Genomic DNA, 22,123 nt, shown 5'->3' with positions numbered 1-22,123 from the left:
TCTATCTATCTATCTATACCATGATAAAGACTCAGGGTTTTGATTTAACTGATTTGTTGAATTCTCTTTGTGCCTTCATATAGTCTGTGAAATTTAATTTATAATTGGAGTATTAAAGAGAAAATGTTATGAAACCATAAATAGTGCTTTTTACAAAGTTTAATCTTTGATGACTTGCTCTCTAACAAATGAAACAAAACCACACAAAATTTAAAAAATTAAAAGTAAATACTATTAGCCTTTTATCACCAGTAGTTGAGCAATAGAGTATTTAACCCATCCTAATGAAAATGATCACTCATTATTCTTTCAATTTTATTTGGTTAACTTCCTATCTTTCATTGTGATATATGCTTCCTGCTGCCTAAAAACATTTGAACTAATTTACATAGATAAAATAGGGAAAAGTAAATATAAAAACAATAAAAATCCTCAGCCAAGAAAAGTTAGAAGGCCTAGATGAATAAGCCAAGAAGTTGACTTTTTGATACATCCAAGGATTTGTAATCACATGAATATGAGCACGTCATCTAGCATTGTGGATTGTAATACATCCATAAATTATGCCCATGGGCAATAAAAATATGCATACCCTTTGATCCAGCAATACCACTCCTGGGTCTACACCCAGAAGAAATCATAAAAAAGGGTAAAAACATCACTTTGTACAAAAATATTCATAGTAGCCATGTTTTTGGTAGCAAAGAATTGGAAATTGAATGAATGTCCATTAATTGGGGAATGGCTGAACGAAATGTGGTATATGTATGTTATAGAACACCATTGTTCTATTAGAAACCAAGCAGGATGGGATTTCAGAGAAGCCTGGAAAGATTTGCATGAACTGATGTTGAGTAAGATAAGCAGAACCAGAAGAACATTGTACACCCTAATCACAATATGGGGGGTGATGATCAACCTTAATGGACTAGCTCATTCCATCAATGCAGTAATAAGGGATAATTTTAGAGTACTTGCAATAGAGAATACCATCTGTATCTAGAGAAAGAACTGTGGAGTTTAAACAAAGACCAAAGTCTATTACCTTCAATTTTTTTTAAGTATCTTATGCACAACATAATTTTGCTATCTATAATATTTTATTTTCTCCTCAAGGATATGATTTCTATCTCACCCTATTCAATTTCGATCAATGTATAGCATGGAAACAACTAAGTCTCTTCTTAGATAATCTAAAGATTATCAGACTGACTTCTATGGGGGGAGGGAAGGGAGGGTGTGGGGGGGATTGTAAAATTCAAAACCTTATAAAAATGATAGGTGAAAACTAATATTGCATTTAATTGGAAAACTAATAAAATATTTTAAAAAGTAATACATCCATACTTTCTCAACTGGTATATCTCTTATCCACATCCTCTAATATATCTTTCCATCCACAGACTGGAGAGCCTCCTTTTTGGGTCTCCTGACATGACCTGGAAGACAGTGAAGTACATAAAATTTCTTAAATTATCTCTCTTTGACCTGTTTTCCAAGTCAATTATTGTTATAGCAAATTTCCAGTCTTTTTTAAATTTTGCTTTTAGTACTCTTTGGTTTTTTTTGTGTGCTCAAAACAATTTTATTCAGACAGAAATCAAATAGGAATCATATCTCTTTATTCTTGAAGAGGGAAAATGGGAGTGTGGGGCAATTTGGAAGGCAGGAGGAGTCAGCCTATCATTGACAGTCCCTGCTGCAGAAGAACAGCTGGGTCACTGGCCAGGTAACTTCATGTCACTGCATAGAGTTCCTCCTGGGTGTTTTTACAGAGCTGGTAGCGGCAGACGAGCTTCTGTGACCAGGCCCAGAGTTCTGTGTTCTTGTCACGAGGGGGTAGAAGGAAAGCCACACTGCTGGCCATTAGCACATGCCATATGCTGTGTGTATAGAAGTAGTTGTCATTGGTCCCCATGAAGGTGTAGATGGCAATGGCCACAAATGCCAGAGAGATTCTAGGGAGGAGGTAGAAGGCCCATCTCTTCCATGATGTGGGATAACAATGTCATCGATGAATACATCTGTATACCCACATGCTGATCATGATAATGAGGGCACAGAGGCAAGGGCCCATCATGTTCCAGATGCCCCTTCGGTCCAGTTCCTGCGACATTGCAATGCTTAGGGTCCCCAGGATAAAGAGCACATATTTCACTAAAATCTTTAGTCGAGCCATGCAGAGGATTGTAACCCAGATTGACACCACAGAGCCCAGAAAGTCACAGTACTGGAGTGTGTCATAGTCCATGATGCAGAGCACTGCCACCCCAGGCTGGTTACATGCATGATAGAACGTAGAGAAAAACATGGTATAGGTATAGACAGATGCTTCCACCAGGTAATGGTGGTAGACAGTGATGATGACAGGGAGCAAGAACATGAGGTTGCTGAGTGTCAGCAGCAGGGTGGCTAAGTTCTGCTGCACCACCGTTTGGGCCTTGGTATCATCAGTACAGTTCCAGCCCTGCCAGCCAGCTTTGCAAGTACAGCTGGCATAAAGGTATGCATGTCTTCAGAACAGTCTACACTGACCATAGGAGCCACAGTCATTGAAGCAGGGGGACAAGGACAGAAAAGTCTCCACATTGGCTTGAACCTGCTGACACTCACTCAGATTCTTGGCGCAGATGAGTTGTAAGGAGAGGTACCAACTGCCAGTCTCTGGATAGGGGACAGAAAGCATGGCCTCACAAGAAGAGTCAGATAGTTACAAAGAGTATCCTTCAAAAAAGGCTGTAGTGCAGTTTTGAGAGCTACTGAGGCTGAGGACAGGTGAGGTGGCACTCAAACAACCAAGCACTGAAATGTTGTTACTGCCCAGAGTTTTATGGAGCTTCAGGTTGATGATGAAACTCTTTGTTTTTTTCATGGAGTTATTGTTATCTTTTTATCTCTTCTTGTTGTCAGAGCATATTTTACTTGACTACGGTTTATTGCTTTCTTTTCTAAGCTATTTCATTTTCTTCCAATTATTTCATCAAAAGCTTTTATTTCATTTTCCAAAAATCTCTTACTTCATTTCATTTAGGTATACATCTATAGTATTTGTGTAAATTTTGGGTTTTTTTCTAAGTTGCTACTTGTTCTGTTGTGGAGTTACACATTACTTCTTTGGGGGAAAAATTTCTAAATTTGAAATAATTTTGTCATACTGGTCATTGTCTTTTTTAGTTTGTACTTTTCAGTCTTGGTTCCTGAATTAGGGCTTTTTTTTACCAGACTCATCCCTGCTTTATTTTTGGTGGGAGAGTTCAATTCTGGTTTCACCTATCACCCGGAGTTCCTATGCTGGCTTCTTTTTCCTGGAGTTCTCTTCCACTCTGCCCAGATCTTTGAAATTCAAAGCCCTGGCTCTTCATTTAACCTCAGGAGAGGATGCTAGAAACTTCAGAGATTCTGGGATGTCCCAGTCTGAGTTGCATTCTGCAACTGTACTGGTGGCTGCTGCTTCCCAAGACCTGTGGCTACTGTTTTACCAACATACTGGCATCTTCTCAGGGAGCTCTTACTATAATCCACAGGTGTCTCTGGCTCTCCTCTCATCAATATTAAAGTCTAAGGACTTTTTTTGCTCATTCTGTCCCTGGCTTTTCTAATGCCCTTAGGTTGATGATTGATATTTTTTGTGCAATTCTAGCATGAAAGGTTTTCCTTGGGTTTCTTAATCATTATTTGAGCTGTTTTAAATTTCAGATTTTAGCTGGAGTAGTTTAGGGGAAATTGGGTTGTATGTCTCCATTCAAGCAGTCATCTTGATCATCTGTAAACTTACAGTCTTTCCACTAATATTCTCTCTCTCTCTCTCTCTCTCTCTCTCTCTCTCTCTCTCTCTCTCTCTCTCTCTCTCTCTCTCTCTCCCACTTGCTCACTTGCTCGCTCTTTGGTGGGGTGGAGAGAGGTTGAGGCAATAGAGGCTAAATGACTTACCCAGGGTCACACAGCTAGAAAGTTTCCAGTGTCTGAGGCTGGATTTGAACTCAAGTCTTCCTGACTTAAGGGCAGATGTGCTATCTACTGTGCCACCTAGCTGCCCCCTCTCATTCTTGATAAATAACTAGCCTTTCTCTTCTTCCAGTCATACTCTCTCTGATGATCTTCTTTATACCATATCATTGGTTTGTTGATTAAATGTTGCAGCACCCTTCCTCAACATGTGTTTTTCCATTCCACTTTGGATGACCCACTGCTTTAATTCTTTGACTAATGAATAATTTCATCATTCATAACCATATTCCATCACTGGAAGAGTATCAGTGTCTTAAAATGGACCATTTTGCTGGGAGAAAAATGCTGAGCAATTTTCCAAATCAATCTAGCTTGCTTTTCTCCTATAACTTCTAGACCCAGTTCATCGTCTATTTGCAGTTTCTTTCCTGGTTAAATAAATTGATAAAGTAGTTCTACTGTTTATTCATTCAAATGCATACTGCCTTCTTGATAGCATACTCAATCTATTAATTTGTTTCTTTGGAGATAGGCAACATATTTTGAATGATTATTGATCTCAACATGAGGTTGTACAGGCATCCTCAGCATCAATAGCAAAATTCATCTATAGTAAATCCTTCTTCCATTTGGACTTGGTGTCAAATATCCTTTATGATAGTAGTAGAAACTTCTGGTGATTATACATGTATCCCTGTTTTATTATTCCCATGATATTAATAATCAGAAGATTTTCAAACAAAGATATTGCTATAGTTAATCTTTCAGGGAATCTTATATAATTTTGACATATGCATGTGGGAGACTATTCAAATAGAGTGTTATGGTGGCCTTTAGCAACCCAAATCAAATGGTTTTTTGGTCACCAAGCAATAAATATAGCATTCAGTCAATTATATGTATATAAATATGTGGAGTGCTACAGAATATCATTTGCTAAAATCTTCTCATACCTTCAAAAATGTTTTCTTCTCATTAGATATTGGTATAGATTATTCTCATAAAAATTTTGTAATAGTAGGAACATAGATATATGAATCTATAGCTTCTGTCATTTCCTTTAGTTGCCTGAATAAAAATAAAGTTGATGATTTTTCGAATAACTTTTCATTCTCTTCTCTTCCAAATATCTTGAGAATCAATCTTTCAATGACCTCAAAATTGCAAATTCTCCAACATGAATTATCTTTAGCCTAGTTTAGCTTTCTTCTCATTTTTGATTTTATTATTGCTATTTTAACCTCCTCATTCATCATATTGGTAACTATGGTATTACAGTTCAAATGTAGTGACTTCATTCTTATTAGAGAAGAAAACAGAAATATTTTTAAATGTTTTTATTTATTTTCATTTTGAATTCCAAATTTTCTCCCTCTCTAAAGTCCCTCTTCTACCATTAAGACAAACACTAATAAAATTATAGATATGAAATTGTACAAAATATATTTCCATATTAACCAGAGGCAAAAAGTAAAGTGAAAAAAAATTCGCATTAAGTTCATCAATTCTCTCAAAATGGATTGAAATTCACTTGGAAACTCTTGGAATTGTCTTGCACCATTATAATAATCAGAGTAGCTAAATCTTTCTCAGTTGAGCAGTGCTACAATATGACTGTATAAAATTCTCCTGATTCTTCCTTCTTCACTTTGTATCAGCTCATTTAAGTCTTCCCAAGTTGAGAAAAATATCTTGATGGATCATTTCCTCTTTTCATCTAGCCCTTGACCACCAATAGCATCTTCCTTAAATGTCCTGGCTATTATTTGCTTAGTTGGATCACTTTTATAAGCTTTTTATAAATTTTTTCCCTCTATTGATCATCATCTACTATCAACATTCTCCTTAAAATCTTGTAAACAAGTTTATTTTATTTAAACTAGCATTGCCCTTTGGTGCCATTTCTCTCTGTTTGGCAAATGCTAGTTGGAACTTTTTTAGGCACTTTTGGTCTCCTCATTCTGATAGCTGATTTACTTTGGTTTAACATTTTAGGAAATGATAATAATCTGTGTGAATATGTTTTTTTCTCCATTTACCTTTTTCCAGTTTTTTTTTTAAATAGGTCCAGCTGGAGTCCTCTCTATAATACAACATGCCTTTGCATTTTTATTCTACATTGTTGCAACTGTTTATTTTCATAGTGACAAGTTGGTGGTCTGATTAAAAACAACTGATTCAGGAATGAGTCCCGAACTGGTTTTTAGTAATATCCTGCAAGGATATGATGATTCATATTGTATTTGGTGCTCACTATAGACAGTACTACTTGATTCTCTTCTTGAAAAAAGTCTTCACGATATATAAATATATAGTTTATTGATAATTTATAAACTTTTGGTATCTTCCTTACACATGAACTTCTCCTAAGCACACCTCTACATTGAACTTGTTAAAGGATATGTTGATTGAATGTTGATGGCCTAGGGCAGCTAGGAGGGACAGCGGATAGAGCACTGGTACTGGAGTCAAGAGGAGCTGAGTTCAAATCCAGCCTCAGACACTTAATAATTACCTAGCTGTGTGGCCTTGAGCAAGCCACTTAACCCCATTTGCCTTGCAAAAACCTAAGAAAAATAAAAATGACAAAATAAAAAGTAAAAAAAAGAATGTCAATGGCCCTACTAGGTTCTTTGTGGAATTTTTCTACTTCCTCATCCTCTGAAGCAAATGTTGATACATAAGTTGTAATTATCTTCATGATGATCTTTTTTGCAAGTGCTTATCATGAACACCATAGACTGGATGAGGAAGTTTCAAATGAAATTTTTCTTGATAATTTTGGACACATGATACCAAATCAACTCTACCAAATCCTTTATGTTTCTCTCCATAGAGTACCTGTGAGTCATACGTCCATTTAGCTATAGCTTCCTAATATCTTCAGATTTTTTTATAGTGAGAATGTCAACATTTATATGATTCATTTCCACCAGTAGCATGCCCACTCATTGGACATTGGACAATGATTTTACATCTAGATGTCCAACTGCTAAATTAATGTTTATGATGTACCTCAAAACAATTTGATTCTTAGACTCCTCCATCTTCATCCCCCCCCCTACTTTCCCATTAAGGAATTGAAAGAGATCTCAGAAGACTGGAGGCCATTGTATATTTCCTCATTATTCCTTGCTGACATGGCTAAAAAAATTATTCAACTGATATCCAACTCACCGATGACTCATTCTTCTTCAGGCTACACTCCTGCACTCTACCTTCCTCCAGAAACCTCTTTTTCTTCAAACTCATTCCAACTTTATAATTCAACAGGAAGTAACATACATTGCATGGCCTCTAATTCTTATTAGATGGCTCTTCCCAGAACTTCTTTTCAAGGAGGGCATCAGGGCTAGCCATGTCAACTTCCTCTCCGGACTCTATCCTGGACTCTCTCTGTGTTTTCTATACAATACTAATATGCTTTTTTAAATTCTATATTGAGTAGTAATAAAGTTACTGCAACTGAGGTATGAACTTCCTAACAGCATAGGTAAAGGAGGACACCAGATTAAATAGTTCCCTTATCTAAAATAATGAAGCATATTTATTCATTTGGAGTGAGAAACTTTTTGCCACAGAATTATAGGAGAAAGATACTATACTATATAGTTATAGAAGGTATCTCCAGGCAAGATGAAGATCAGGGACTTCAATTATAATTTTATAAAAAATATGAAAATATTCTTGAAATTAATATTTACTACTCAGGCCAGATGATTATCTGGCTATACTACATTTTAAGTTGAATATTTACTAAATGAACCATGATAGAGAGTACTTTAGTCTGAAAACTCTTAAGGGCAAGTGTTACTAATGAAACCCTCAACTGAATATTTGATTCTCACTAGATAGAGTGTTCATGGATTTCAGCACTTCATTTATCAAATAGAGGTCCTACTAGATCAAAAGAAACCTAATGTTTCAGAAAATCAAAAGACTGGTTTTGGGGAAGTTATTATTCCCCTAAAGGCATAGAATGGAATGTTAATACCACAGTTTCTAGCCTACTTGTATTGGGCTATTGTGTATCATTATCAAGTCCAAAGAGGGCAACCAGGTGGGAAATGAAGTTGGCTTTGCCCTGGGTATCTTCCTTAAATGGATGATCTGAGAGGAGTTCTCCTCTGTCCATTCTCCACTCTCTCCCATCACAAGAAGTTCTAAGAGGGTATGAGAAGATGTGAGATTCAGAGCTGATGTGATCTTATAAAATGATGAGATTCTCATGAATTCTAGCTGAGTGAGAAAGGATGTCAAGATATTGGGGGTTTCAGTTCTATTATAGTGGTTTTTTTCTGTTCCTCCTAATTCTGTCATATCTACAAATTTTACAACATGATATTGATATAAAGATATACATATTGCATATTGTATTATTGTAATTTATATTGTTCTTTAAGATTTGAGAAGCACTTTTTTGTTTATTTCCTTTAATCTACACAATAGACTGAGAGCTAGGTACTGATAATATCTTTTTTCACTTCATAGATGACGAAACTAAGGCAGAGGTTATGTGATTTTTCCCAAGCTCAAACAGCTGTTAAGAGTCTGTGGAAGGATTTGATCTCAGTTCTTCCCAACTCCAAGTTTAGCTGCCTCTAGAATAAAAATAAACCAACTACAGATTCCTGGGGCATTATCAACCCATTAATTATTTCACATTCTATTATCATTCAGCCAGTTCTAAATATACCTGTTAGTATTCTTACCAACCTATATATCTTGGGCAACTAAGTGGCTGGATAGAGCACCAACCCTGAAGTCAGGAGGACTTAAGTTCAAATCTGACCTTAGACACTTAATAATTGCCCTGTGACCTTGGGCAAGTCACTTAACCCCATTGCCTTGCAAAAAAAACCCAAACAAAAAATAACCTATAAATCTCCATCTTATCCATAAGTATATCATAAGAGTCCTTGTCAACTACCTTACTAAAATCCTCTCTTTTCTTAGGGTTATTTGAAAGGTATTTTTGCAAGGGGACATAAACTCAATCTGTGCTACTTCAGAATTAGAGCAAATAGATACTTCAAAAAAATAGCTTTCCACTGAATTGAAATAAATCTTCCTATTAATTATAACTGCCTAAAATGGGAAATGACACTTCTTGACAGATTGGGCACTATCACTAGAGTTGTGAAAGAAATTAAGTAAGCATCTCTTAATGGAAAAGGGATTCCAGCAATGAGTAAGAAGTTACAATAGCTGGTGTCATTTATCTCTATTATTCTGAGTCAGTGTTTCTCTGATCTTTCTTAACCTTGTTACTAGTCCCACTTGGTATTTGACCCAAAACTGGGATTATTTAAACTGGCATAATCACTTCTTTTATGTCCCGTAATATGTTTATAGTTGTACTAAAATGTGCTTCTTTTTTTTTCTGGAGACTTTGAAAAAGAAAAAAATATGCTATGTAATTTACCCAGTAGGAGATTGGTTGAAGACAGTTTAAGAACATAAAAACAAGTATCCAATTTATTGAAAGCATTATTCTAAACACTCTTATTACTTAGATCATTATTAGTCACCACTACATTTGAGTAGTTATTTAATTTCAGAAGTAATGAAATATTGAATGGATTTTTTAAAATGTATTTGCCATATTATTAATATATTGAATTGAGTTTGCTCTGTTCATAACCCAACTTTGGTCTTTTCAACCCCGTTTTGGCATAGTGTGAAACACTTAGAGTTCATGATAATTACAATTTCCACAACTAGAAAAGAGTAAACTTTTAGCAAAGTGATCTATTTTTCATATGGGCTGGGCATTGCATGGACGGTTTCACAGAAGGCACAACTTGACATGAGTTTATCAAAAACAGAGGAAGAGATAAAAGAGGCATACACAGTAGGGATGCCACAGTAGACTGTTCTACAGTAACCATTGACTATTACAACTATTGCAATTTTGTTCAATGCACACTTCACAGAGTTGCCAAGGAGACTAAGCAATTAATTTTTTGTGGCCAAAGTTCCTTTGCTGTGACTTTTTTTTACACTTTTTTCAAGTCAGTAATAAATTCTTTAAAAGACATCCCAAATGATATTGCCCCAACTCTTTTGAGCACAGGTCTTTGAATTCCAAAGATTTTGGAAAGCATACCAGGATTTTGGTTGTATGTATATAGATAAGACATTTTTTTTCTGTTATTTGTTTGTTTTATTGGTGTCTTTGTTTTTTATACCAAAGTTACTCTCCCTTATACTGTCCCTATTGTCCTTACTCCCAAATAAAGAAAAAGACTTAAGCAAAGCTTACTGGTATTATCCTTTGTTAGAAAGTGTAGACGTCATATTCTACATCTGTAATCTCCCACCCGTCTACTGAAAGAAGAAAAATATGTTAATCATTAACTCGTCGGAACTGACACTGATCATTAAAATTTGACATTTTTTCCATTTTTAATGTCATTTTAGTTACATTATTATAATCACTGAATATTTTATTTTCTGAATTCTGCTCTTGGCCCAAAAAGTTAAAAACAAGGATTTGTTTTTGGTACCTAGCCCTTCATAGTACTTAGTATGGGACAATACTCTTTTTCTTTTTTGCAAGGCAATGGGGTTAAGTGGCTTGCCCAAGGCCACACAGCTAGGTAATTATTAAGTGTCTGAGACCGGATTTGAACCCAGGTACTTCTGACTTCAGGGCCGGTGCTCTATCCAATGTGCCACCTAGCCTGGGAAAATACTCTTAAAATGATACTAGAAGTGTGTAGCTTTTATCCTATTTCCCATGCCATTGTGACCTGAACCTGACTCAGTATCATCTCTGGATACTTATACTAGAACAAAATTATACCCTAGTAGGTTATTCAGTAATTAACAAAAGGAAGTTTACTTTGTCATAACTCAGAAAGGACATTCAACAAGGATATTCATTGAAAATACCATATCAGGGAAGCTAGGTGGCGCAGTGGATAGAGCACTGGCCCTAGAGTCAGGAGGACTTGAATTCAAATCAGACCTCAGACACTTAATGATTGACTAGCTATTTGACCTTGGGCAAATCACTCAAACCTCATTGCCTTAAATAAATAAAAAATTTAAAAAAAAAGAAAATACCAGGGAACGCTAGGTGGCGTAGTAGATAAAGCACCGGCCCTGGAGTCAGGAGTACCTGGGTTCAAATCCGGTCTCAGACACTTAATAATTACCTAGCTGTGTGGCCTTGGGCAAGCCACTTAACCCCATTTGCCTTGCAAAAACCTAAAAAAAAATACCATATCAATTCAACTAAGTACATCCTTCCAAAATTGGGCATTCATTGGCTTCAGAGATCTGAATGCCTTAGTAGGTTTTTCTATTAAACTAAACAGATAATTATGTCAACAACTTGAGCCAATACCATTAGCCAATCAAGTTTCAAAAACAATTTCAATACCACTTTAAAAAAAGAATTAATCTAACCTTCATGGGGTAGGAAAAGTTAGCCTAGTCTACATATGGAGGTCTTACAAAATATTGTTCTTATCACATACCCTTCTGGATCTTCAAGAAAAAATAGGATTGCATCCAGATTAAGTGAAAATTTATTCCCTCAAACCAGTATGGGGTCAGTAGCAACTTTTCAGGATAATCTCTGGACACAGTCATCACTATCTATTTGCCAATTCCATCTCACTCCTATTCTGAAATCCAGCCAAAGGTTTCATCGATCTGTAGCCATGGATACTATTTTCCACTATTACACTATTTTTCACTATTCCAAACACACCTTGAAAGAGAGATAATAATTCTACTACTGCCATAAATTCCCAAAAGAAACTTTTCAACAGCTTTATCATAGCTTCACCTTTAGAGTACAAAACCAAGTCTCAATGTCTAATAAATACATAAAATTGGACTATTAACAGAGACTGAGAAATTGTACTTCAGTCATCCAACATTGTAATTCTGAAAGAAAATCCCAAAGATAAGGATTGTTTTAAGCAGAAGGTGTCAGAAAAGTTAAAACAGGGATAATTATGGCAACCAGGCTTTCATAGCAATGTTGCTTTTTGATCCTTTGATCTTTGGTTCTTCCTATCATCACAAATCTATGCTGTGCATAATTGTGCACTCCAGTATTAATTCAAAATCAAAGAATAACTATTATTATTATTATTATTATTATTATTACTATTACTATTATGTAAGAATAAAACTGAAAACAGTTAAGATATTCTATAAGCAAACCAATCCAACAAAAACCTCTTCATTTTTTTTTTTGCAGGGAACATACAGCTTCCCTGATGGTCTAGGGAGTCAGATGTAGTCTTCAGTGAATGCTTTTCCTGGACTAACTGCAATAAAATTTTTTTTCTATCAACTCTGATTAACCTCCTAGAGATTTTTCTATTCTGGAGTCCAGTTCCTGCATTCACATTGTGACATGGATGTTCATGTTAGTCATTCATTAGTAAAATAATAATTTATTAATTGCTTTGTGCCAGACATTATTCCAAGTGTCAGAGAAATTAAAACAAAAAACAGTTCCTGTCTTATAGGAGTTCACAGTCTGATGAGAAAGGCATTATTGACAAATTGTTCAGGTCATTTCAGTCATGTGCAGCTTCATGACCCCATTTGGGGTTTTTTTGGAAAAGATACTGGAGTGGTTTACTATTTCCTTTTTCATTTCATTTTACAAATGAGGAAACTGAGGTAAACAGGGAGAAGTGACTCACCCAAGATCACACAGTTAGTATCTGACACTAGAGTTGAACTCAGGAAGCTGTCTCCTGATTGCCCAACTTAAGTTATAAACCCACCATGTAACCTAAGAGGGAAAAAAGTCAAATAAATTCAAGAAGAATGAAAATAAAGCAGGGCCTGCCCTCAAGGAGATTACATTATCCTGGGGGATAGAAATTTTTTTTTAGGTGTTTTGCTAGGCAGTTGGGGTTAAGTGGCTTGCCCAAGGCCACACAGCTAGGTAATTATTTAGTGTTTGAGGCTAGATTTGAACTCAGGTACTCCTGACTCCAGGGCTGGTGCTCTATCCATTGTGCCACCCAGCCACCCCAAAAATATTTTAATTAAAGTAAATCTTCAAATTTTTCCATTTCTATCACAAGATAATATGAGAACAAATGAATTTGTGTTTTTTCTTTTTTAAGAAATATTTTATTTGTTTTTTCTTTTTTAAATGAAATTTTCCTTATGAATTCTTAATGCAGCACAAAAGGTCAAAGAGAGGACTTGATGACTGCTAGGGAACTGAACTTAAAGTTCTAATAATCATGCAGTGTGGTATAGTGGTAAGAGAACTGGCTAGGGAATCAAAAGACTTGAATTCAAATTCCATATCTGATCATTATTGTGTGACTTTGGGCAATACTCTTAATCTCTCTGAGTGCTAAGTTCCTTATATGCAAAATATTGAGTTTGAATGTGATTGCCTCAGAGGTCCCTTCTGAATTTCTTTTAATTATCTGATGATGAATCAATCAGCAAAAATTCAATTAATCATTTGCTTTGTACCTGACATCAGAAATTAGAAAATTAAATAGATTTGAAAAGATATTAAATTGAATCCCTGGTCTAAAACTCTATAGAATCCAGGCAAACAGTAAAGATTCAAATCTGGCCTCACCATTGTGTAATGGATTATCAAGTCCTTTCTTGAAACAGTGGTGAAGAGATTCAGTAGAGCAGAGGAGGGGTGTTTTCTCAATATAAATGCCCACAATTCTCCCTTAGGGGGCCCAACCCCTCAGTACAAGAAGAGGCATGGGAACCAAAGAAAAGAATCTCTGACCATTTCTCGAGCAACCTGCAGTTCTCTCTTTGCTTTAGGTTAGGTGATTCATTTTTTTGCCTCAACACATCCTGACCTCTTCATGTTCCAACTTTCCTAGTTCCCGTCATTTTGATGAGATTTCAGTTATTGCACCATTTACTTCCTGATATGGAGGCCCCCTGCTAGAAGTATAGATTACAGGCTAATTGCGTCACTCTCAATTTTGCCCTTCTCTTCAACCTGCCATTTCTTTAAATTATGACTATGAAAATCCAGGCAGGGATGAGTCAACTATATTGTGAACTCTAGATTGAGTTTCATATACTAGATATCAAATACTATAATGTATCTACCATGTGTAAGGCATTTCACTACTTAAAAGAAACACAATAGGGACTTCCAGCCAAGATGGTGGAGAGAAGACAGGCACTGTTCTAAGTGCTCCTGGTTCCCTCTCAAAAACAACATGAAAGAAATCTCTTAACAGAAATTTGATTGACAAAACCCAGAAAGAGAAGCTAGGAGAAGAGCACCTACCAACAAGGTATGTCTCAGGACTATGGGTGAACCAGGAGCAGAGACAGAGGGCCAGACAGCAGCAGGGGGAAGCCAGAGGACTAGCCTCAGCACAGAGGCTTTGGTGAGTAGCAGGCCTGAGGACCAATTTTAGCTGTGGAATCTTTGTCTGAGGTCAAGAGGAGCAATGGGAGGGTGAGTTCCAACACAGAGAGTTATAGAGCACCCCTGGAAAATGACCATCTGGGCAAGGGACCTGGCTCTATGCTTTTTGCAGAGCACTCTTCCCCTAATGAACAGTAACTCTCCCCCACCCCTCAGGTGTGGGCAAGAGTTCACTCAGCTGAAAGGGAGATTAAGTCCCTTCCCCAGGGCCCAGCCCATTGTTCAAAGTCAACTCAGACCCTGCTAGGCCCTCAACCACTCCATAGAAAGCAACCAGTGCCTGCTATTGGTTGGCCTTTGGAATTACTAAACCAAGTGAACAAAACCTCTAGGGTTTCCAAAAAGCAAACCTCTGAGAGCCAGTTCCTCCCCAAAACATAAAAAAATGAAAAAAGTCCAGTGGAAAGGGGGAACCATGGACAAATACTTAGAAGAAATAGATTCTAACCAAGAGAGATCTAATACTTCTGAGGAGAATATGAATTTGTCTGCAGCCCTGTAAGACTTTTTTGTAAAAAATCAGGAAGTAGTTTAAAAATCAATTGGAAAAACTGGAAAAATCTCAAGAGAAAATTAACATTTCACAACAAGAAAACAAATCCTTGGAAAATACAATTGAACAAATAAAAAATGAGAATAATTCTCTCAGATCCTCAATTGAGAAAATGCAAAAAGAAAATAATTCTCTCAAAACTACACTTGGGCAAATGGAAAACTCCTTCAAAAATAGAATTGACCAGTTGGAAAAGTAGTTGCTAAAAGGTAAATGAGGAAAATTCTTCTCTAAAAAAAAGAATGGAATCTGTGCTAATGAATGATATCATCAAACAACAAGATTCTGTTAAACAAAATCAAAGATCAAAAAAATTGAAGAAAATGTAAAATACAACATCAACATAACCTGAGAATTATAGGTCTTCCTGAAAACACTGAAGAGAAAAAAAAGCCTGGGCTCAATATTACAAGATTTAGTGATGGAAAATTGTCCTGATATCACGGAACCAGAGGACAAAATAGTTATTGAAAGAATACATTGATCCCCTCCTGAAATAGATCCTAAAATGAAAATGCCAAGAAATGTTGTGGCCAAATTCCAGAACTTTCAGATAAAATAGAAAATCCTTCAAGCAATCAGAAAGAAATAATTTAAATATCAAGAAACCACAGTAAAGATTACACAGGACCTGGATGCATGAACATTAAGAGATCAAAGGGCATGGAATGAGAAATTCCAAAGAGCAAGGGAGCTTGGAATGCAGCCAAGAATTCACTATCTGGAAAAGCTGAGACTTCTCTTCCAGGGCAAAAGATAGACATTTTATGAAATAGGAGACTTCCAACTTTTCCGGATGAAAAGACCAGAGCTTAATAGAAAATTTGGACTCCAAACAGGAGACTCAAGAGACACATGAAAAGGTAAAAAAGAACTGCTATCCAATAAGATGAAACTGGCTATATCCCCACCTGGGAGAAAGATTCTCATAACTCTTGAGAACTGTATCTCTATTAGAGAGAATATACTTAGCCAGAAGTGATGGTCATTCATGACGTATCTGTGAGACTGTTTTCCAATAAGATGAAATGGGCTATATCCCTACCTGGAAGAAAGACTCTAATAACTCTCAAGAATTGTAACTCTATTAGAGAGAATATACTTAACCAGAAGTGATGGGCACTCATGACTTTTCTGTGACTCACATAGAGTGATTTAAAAAACCAATACCTCCTTTAAATGGGGACATGGCTGGATGGAGGAAATTGAATGGGGTAAATCTCATTACATAAAAAGGTATAAAAGACCTATTGTAATAGAGGGGAAAGAGAGGAGGTGAGAACCACCTGAATCTTCATCTCATCAGACTTGGCTTACAGTTAACTTACACACATTCAGTTAAGTCAAGAAACTTATCTTACCTTTCAAGTATTAAAAGGGGAAAAGGGGAGGTGGTCAGAAAAAGGGAAACTAACAGAAGGAAGGGAAGGAAGGAGGGGAAAAGGGAAAGGAGAAAGAAAAGGGAAGGGGTTGATATAGGAGGGCAAACACACTGAAGGGAGCGATATTCAGAAACAAAATACTGGGGAATATGGATAAAGGGAAAGGGGAGGAAATACAAACAGAGGGAAGATAGCATGGAGGGCAATAAAGAGTTAGTAATTATAACTTTGAATGTGAATGGGATGAACTTTCCCTTAAAATGTAAGCGAATAACAGAGGGGATTAAAAACGAGAATCCTACAATATACTGTTTACAAGAAAGTCATTTGAAGGTTGGAGAAAAATATATTTTGCTTCAGCTGAAGTGAAAAAAGCAGGGGTTGGGGTGGCTAGGTGGCACAGTGGATAGAGCACTGGTCCTGGAGTCAGGAGTACCTAAGTTCAAAGCCAGCCCCAGACAATTAATAATTACCTAGCTGTGTGGCCTTGGGAAAGCCACTTAACCCCCCCCCCCCCAAAAAAAAGAAAAAAGAAAAAAGCAGGGGTAGCAATCTTTATCTCAGACAAAGCAGCTGCAAAAATAGTGTTAAAAGAGAAACTATATCCTCCTAAAAGGTACTATAGACAATAAAATAATTTCAATACTAAATATGTATGCACCCACTGGTAAAGCATCCAGATTCTTAGAGGAGACGTTGAAAGAGTTACTGGAAGACATAGACAGAAAAACTCTACTAGTGAGAGACCTTAACCTCCCACTCTCAGATTTAGATAACTCAAACCATAAAATAAACAAGAAGGAAGTTAAGGAGGTAAATAGAATGTTAGAAAACCTAAATATGATAGACTTATGGAGGAAATTGAATGGGGATAGAAGGGAATATACTTTTTTTGTGCAGAACATGGCACTTACACAATAATTGACCATGTACTAGGGCATAAGAACCTAATGATCAACTGCAGAAAGGCAGAAATAGTGAATACTTCCTTCTCAGATCATAATAAAATAAAAATCATATGCAATATTGGGCCAGGGAGATACAGACCCAAAACTACTTGGAAACTAAATGACCTTATTTTAAAGAATGGTGGATCAAACAACAAATTATAGAAGGAATTAATTATTTTGTCCTAGATAATGACAATAATGAAACAACATATCAAAACCTATGGGATACACTCAAGGTGGTTGTCAGGGGTTATATTATATCTTTAAATGCTTACATGAATAAATTAGAGAAAAAGAAAATCAATGAACTAAATATGCAACTAAAAAAATTAGAGAAAAAACAAATTAAACCCCCCCCAATTAAATACCAAATCAGAAATTCTAAACATTAAAGGAGAAATTAATAAAATTTAAAGCAAGAAAACTATTGAACTAATAAAACCAAGAGCTGATTTTATGGAAAAAAACCATGAAACTGATAAACTTCTGGTGAATTTGATTTAAAAAAATAAAGAAAAAAAACAAGTTGCTAGTATCATAAATGAACAAAGTTAATTCACAATTCAGAATTATTTTGCCCAACTCTATGCCAATAAATTTGGCAATCAAAGTGAAATAGATGAATATTTACAAAAATATAAATTGCCCAGATTAAATGAAGATGAAATTAAAAGCCTAAACAATCCTATCTCAGAAAAAAATTCAACAAACCATTATTGAACTCCCTAAGAAAAAATCTCCAGGGCCAAAAGGATTCACAAGAGAATTCTATCAAACATTTAAGGAACAATTGGTTCCATTTCTATAAAAACTCTTTGGAAAAATAGGTGACAATGGAACTCTGCCTTACTCTTAATATGACACCCATATAGTGCTGATACCTAAACCAGGAAAATTCAAAATAGAGAAAGAAAATTATAGAACTATCTTCCTGATGAATATAGATGCAAAAATATTAAATAAAAACTTAGCAAAATGATTACAAGTCATCACTAGGATAATACATTACAATCAAATAGGATTTATCCCAGGGATGCAGGGTTGGTTCAATATTAGGAAAACTGGTTGTATAATTAATTATACCAATAACAAACCTATTAGAAATCATACGATTATATCAATGCATGCTGAAAAAGCTTTTGAAAAAATACAGCACCCATTCCTACTAAAAACACTAAAAAATATAGGAAAACAATGCATTGTTCCTTAGAATAATAAGCAGTAGCTATCTGAAACCATCAACAAGCATTATATGCAATGGGGATAGGCTAGAAGCATTCCCAGTAAGATCAGGGGTGAAACAAGGATGCCTATTATCACCACTACTAATCAATATTATATTAGAAATCTTAGCCTCAGCAATAAGAGAAGAAAAAGAAATGGGCAGAATTAAAATGGGGAAGGAAGAGACAAAACTTTCACTCTTTGCAGATGACATGATGAATGACCTAAAGAATCCCCCCCAAAAGAATCTAAAAAACTACTAGAAATAATTAACAACTTTAGCAAAGTTGCAGGATATATAATAAACCCTCTTAAATCCTCAACATTTCTATATATGATGCCAGACACAGCAGAAAGAGCTAGAAAGAGAAATCCTATTCAAAGCAACCTCAGTCAGGGTGGCTAGGTGGTGCAGTGGATAAAGCACTGGCCCTGGAGTCAGGAGTACCTGGGTTCAAATCTGATCTCAGACACTTAATAATTACCTAGCTGTGTGGCCTTGGGCAAGCCACTTAACCCCATTTGCCTTGCGACAACCTAAAAAAAAAAAAAAAAAAAACAAAGTAACCTTAGTCAATATAAAATACCTGTGAGTCTACTGGCCAAGGTAGACTTAAAAACTTTTTGAAAAAAATTACAAAACACTTCTCACACAAATAAAATCAGATTTAAATAACTGGGCAAACATCAACTGCTCATGGATAGGCCAAGCTAATATAATAAAAATGACAGTTCAACCAAAACTAAACTATTTGTTTAGTGCCCTATCAATTAAAATTCCAAAAAATTACTTTAATGAGTTAGAAAAAATTGTAAGTAAATTCATATGGAGAAATAAAAAGTCAAGTATTTCCAGGGATACAATGAAAAAAAAGTGCAAAAGAAGGTGGCTTAGCCTTATCAGATCTAAAATTATATTATAAAACATCAGTCCCAAAACTGTCTGGTATTGGGGCAACTAGGTGGCACAGTGAATAGAGCACTGGCCCTGGAGTCAGGAGTACCTGGGTTTAAATAAGGTCTCAGACACTTAATAATTACCTAGCTGTGTGGCCTTGGGCAAGGCACTTAACCCCATTGCCTTGCAAAAACCTTAAAAAAACTGTCTGGTATTGGCTAAGAAATAGAGTGGTGGATCAGTGCAATAGACTAGGTGCAATAACAGGAAAAGATTATAGTAATGTGCTGTTTGATAAACCCAAAGAGTCCAGCTATTGGGATAAAAACTCTCTCTTCGATAAAAACTGTTGGGAAAATTGGAAGTTAGTATGGCAGAAACTTGGATTAGACCAATACCTCACACCATATACCAAGATAAGATCCAAATGGATACAGGATTTAAACATAAAAGACAATATTATAAGCAAACTAGGAGATCAAGGAATAGTTTACTTGTTGGATCTATGGAAAGGGAAGTAGTTTATGACCAAGGAAGAGATGGAGAATATCATTAAAAACAAACTAGATAATTTTGATTACATTAAATTAAATGTTTTTGCACAAACACTGTAACCAAGATCAAAAGAAATGTAGCAAATTGGGAAACAATTTTTACGACTAGTATTTCTGACAAGGGACTTATTTCTAAAATATACAGAGAAATGAGTCAAATTTTCAAAAAAAACAAAAACAAACCATTCCCCAAATGACAAATGGTCAAAGGATATGCAAAGACAATATACAGATGAGGAAATCAAAGCAATCCATAGTCATATGAAAAATTGCTCTAAATCACTACTTTTTTTTAGAGAAATGCAAATTAAAGCATCTCTGAGGTACCACCTCACACCTCTCAGACTGGCCAATATGACCAGAAAAGACAATGATCAATGTTGGAAGGGATGTGGGAAATATGGGACACTAATGCATTGTTGGTGGAGCTATGAATTCATCCAACCTTTCTAGAGAGCAATTTGATTATTTCTATGTTTTATTGTCTAACCCACTCATCTTTTAGGATTAGGTATTTAGTTTTCAATTAATTTTTAGTCTAGCTTTCTATTGCCTTTTATTACATATAATTTTATCATATCATGGTTTAAGAAGGATACATTTAATAATTATACCTTTCTACATTTTATTTTGAGGTTTTATGCCCTAATACATGATCAACTTTTGTGCAGATGCCATGTACCACTGAGGAAAAGGTATATTCCTTTCTATCTCCAATCAATTTTCTCCAGTAGTCTTATCATATCTACCTTTGCTAAAATTCTAATTATCTCCTAAATTCTTTCTTGCTTATTTTGTGATTATATTCATCTAAATCTAAGAGAGAAAGTGAGGTTGAGGTCCCCTACTAGTGTAGTTTTGCTGCCTATTTCTTCCTATAACTCATTTAACTTTTCCTCTAAGAATCTAGATATTCTTATTTAACTTCTCCTGTAAGAATTTGGATACATATTGGTTTAGTACTGATATTATTTCATTGTCTATGGTGTCTTTTAGCAAGATATAGTCTCCTTCCTTCTCTCTTTTCATTAGGTATATTTTTGCTTTTGATTTATCTGAGATCAGGATTGCTACCCCTGCTTTTCTTTACTTCAGTTGAAACATAATATATTATGCTCCAACCTGTCACCTTTCCTAAGTGTATATTTCTCTGCATTATATATGTTTCTTGTAAATTTGTTCACCCCCTCTCTTCTTCCTTTTTATGCTTCTTCATGTGGTGTGATTTATCCTATTCTGCCTTCTCCTTCTTCTCCCAGTACAATCGGTTTTTTTCATACCTTAATTGTTTTCTTTAATAATACATCAAAATCAACTTATACCTACATCCTCTGACTAAGCCAACTCTTAACTGCCCTATAGAAATACAGATCTCAAGAGTTATGAGTATTATCTTAAGGTAAGAATGTAAGCAAGTTTAATCTCATTGAACATCATATTTATTTTTTCTTTTTTGTTTACCTTTTTATGCATCTCTTAAGTTTTGTATTTGAAGGTAAGATTTTTTTGTTCAGTTCTAAGTTTTTTTTTGAACAGGAAAGTTTGAAAATTCCCATGTCTATCTTTTCCTCTGAAAAATTTGCTCAGTTTTCCTGGGGAGTTGATTCTTGGTTGTAATCCAAGATCCTTTGCCTTACCAAAAATCACATTCCAGATGTGATTCCAAATCCACAATCCTTTAATATTGCACCTGCTAAATCCCGTGTAATCCTGACTATTGTTCGTTCCTTGGTATTTGAGTTGTTTCTGTCTGCTTGCCAGAATTTTCTCCTTGAGCTTCTAATTCTGGAATTTTCCATCTCATTCTAGAATATTAGGGAAATTTTCCTTGATAATCTCCTGAAAGATATTGTAAAGGTTCTTTTTTTGATCATGACCTTAAAACAGTCCAGTCATTCCTAAATTATTTCTCCTGGATCTATTTTGTAGGTCAATTGTTTTTCCTATGATGAACTTATATTTTCTTCTATATTTTCAATCTTTTGATTTTCTTTGATGATTCTCAATGTTTTATAGAGTCAAGAAGTTTCACTGGCCCAATTATAATTTTTAATGATTTATTTTCTTCAATTAGCTCTTGTATCATCTTTTCCATTTAACCAATTCTACTTTTAAAGGTATTGTTTTCTTTAGTGATTTTTTTATACCATTTGGCCAATTCTATTTTTTAAAGGGTTATTTTCTTCAATCAATTTTTGTGCTT

General features: G+C 35.4%; 1 protein-coding gene and 1 pseudogene across 1 annotated transcript in view; one reads left to right on the top strand and one right to left on the bottom strand.

Annotated features, from left to right (window-relative positions):
- Positions 1 to 22,123, top strand: part of SLC35F3 (solute carrier family 35 member F3) — a 566,773-nt gene that overhangs the window by 336,652 nt on the left and 207,998 nt on the right. The window lies entirely within an intron of this gene.
- Positions 1,736 to 2,872, bottom strand: LOC141510853 (post-GPI attachment to proteins factor 6-like; annotated as a pseudogene).

Source organism: Macrotis lagotis, chromosome 2 (genome assembly GCF_037893015.1).
Source record: "Macrotis lagotis isolate mMagLag1 chromosome 2, bilby.v1.9.chrom.fasta, whole genome shotgun sequence".
Lineage (NCBI taxonomy): Eukaryota > Metazoa > Chordata > Mammalia > Peramelemorphia > Peramelidae > Macrotis > Macrotis lagotis.
Note: the sequence above shows the minus strand (reverse complement) of the source record. Positions and strands in the feature narration are given on the sequence as shown.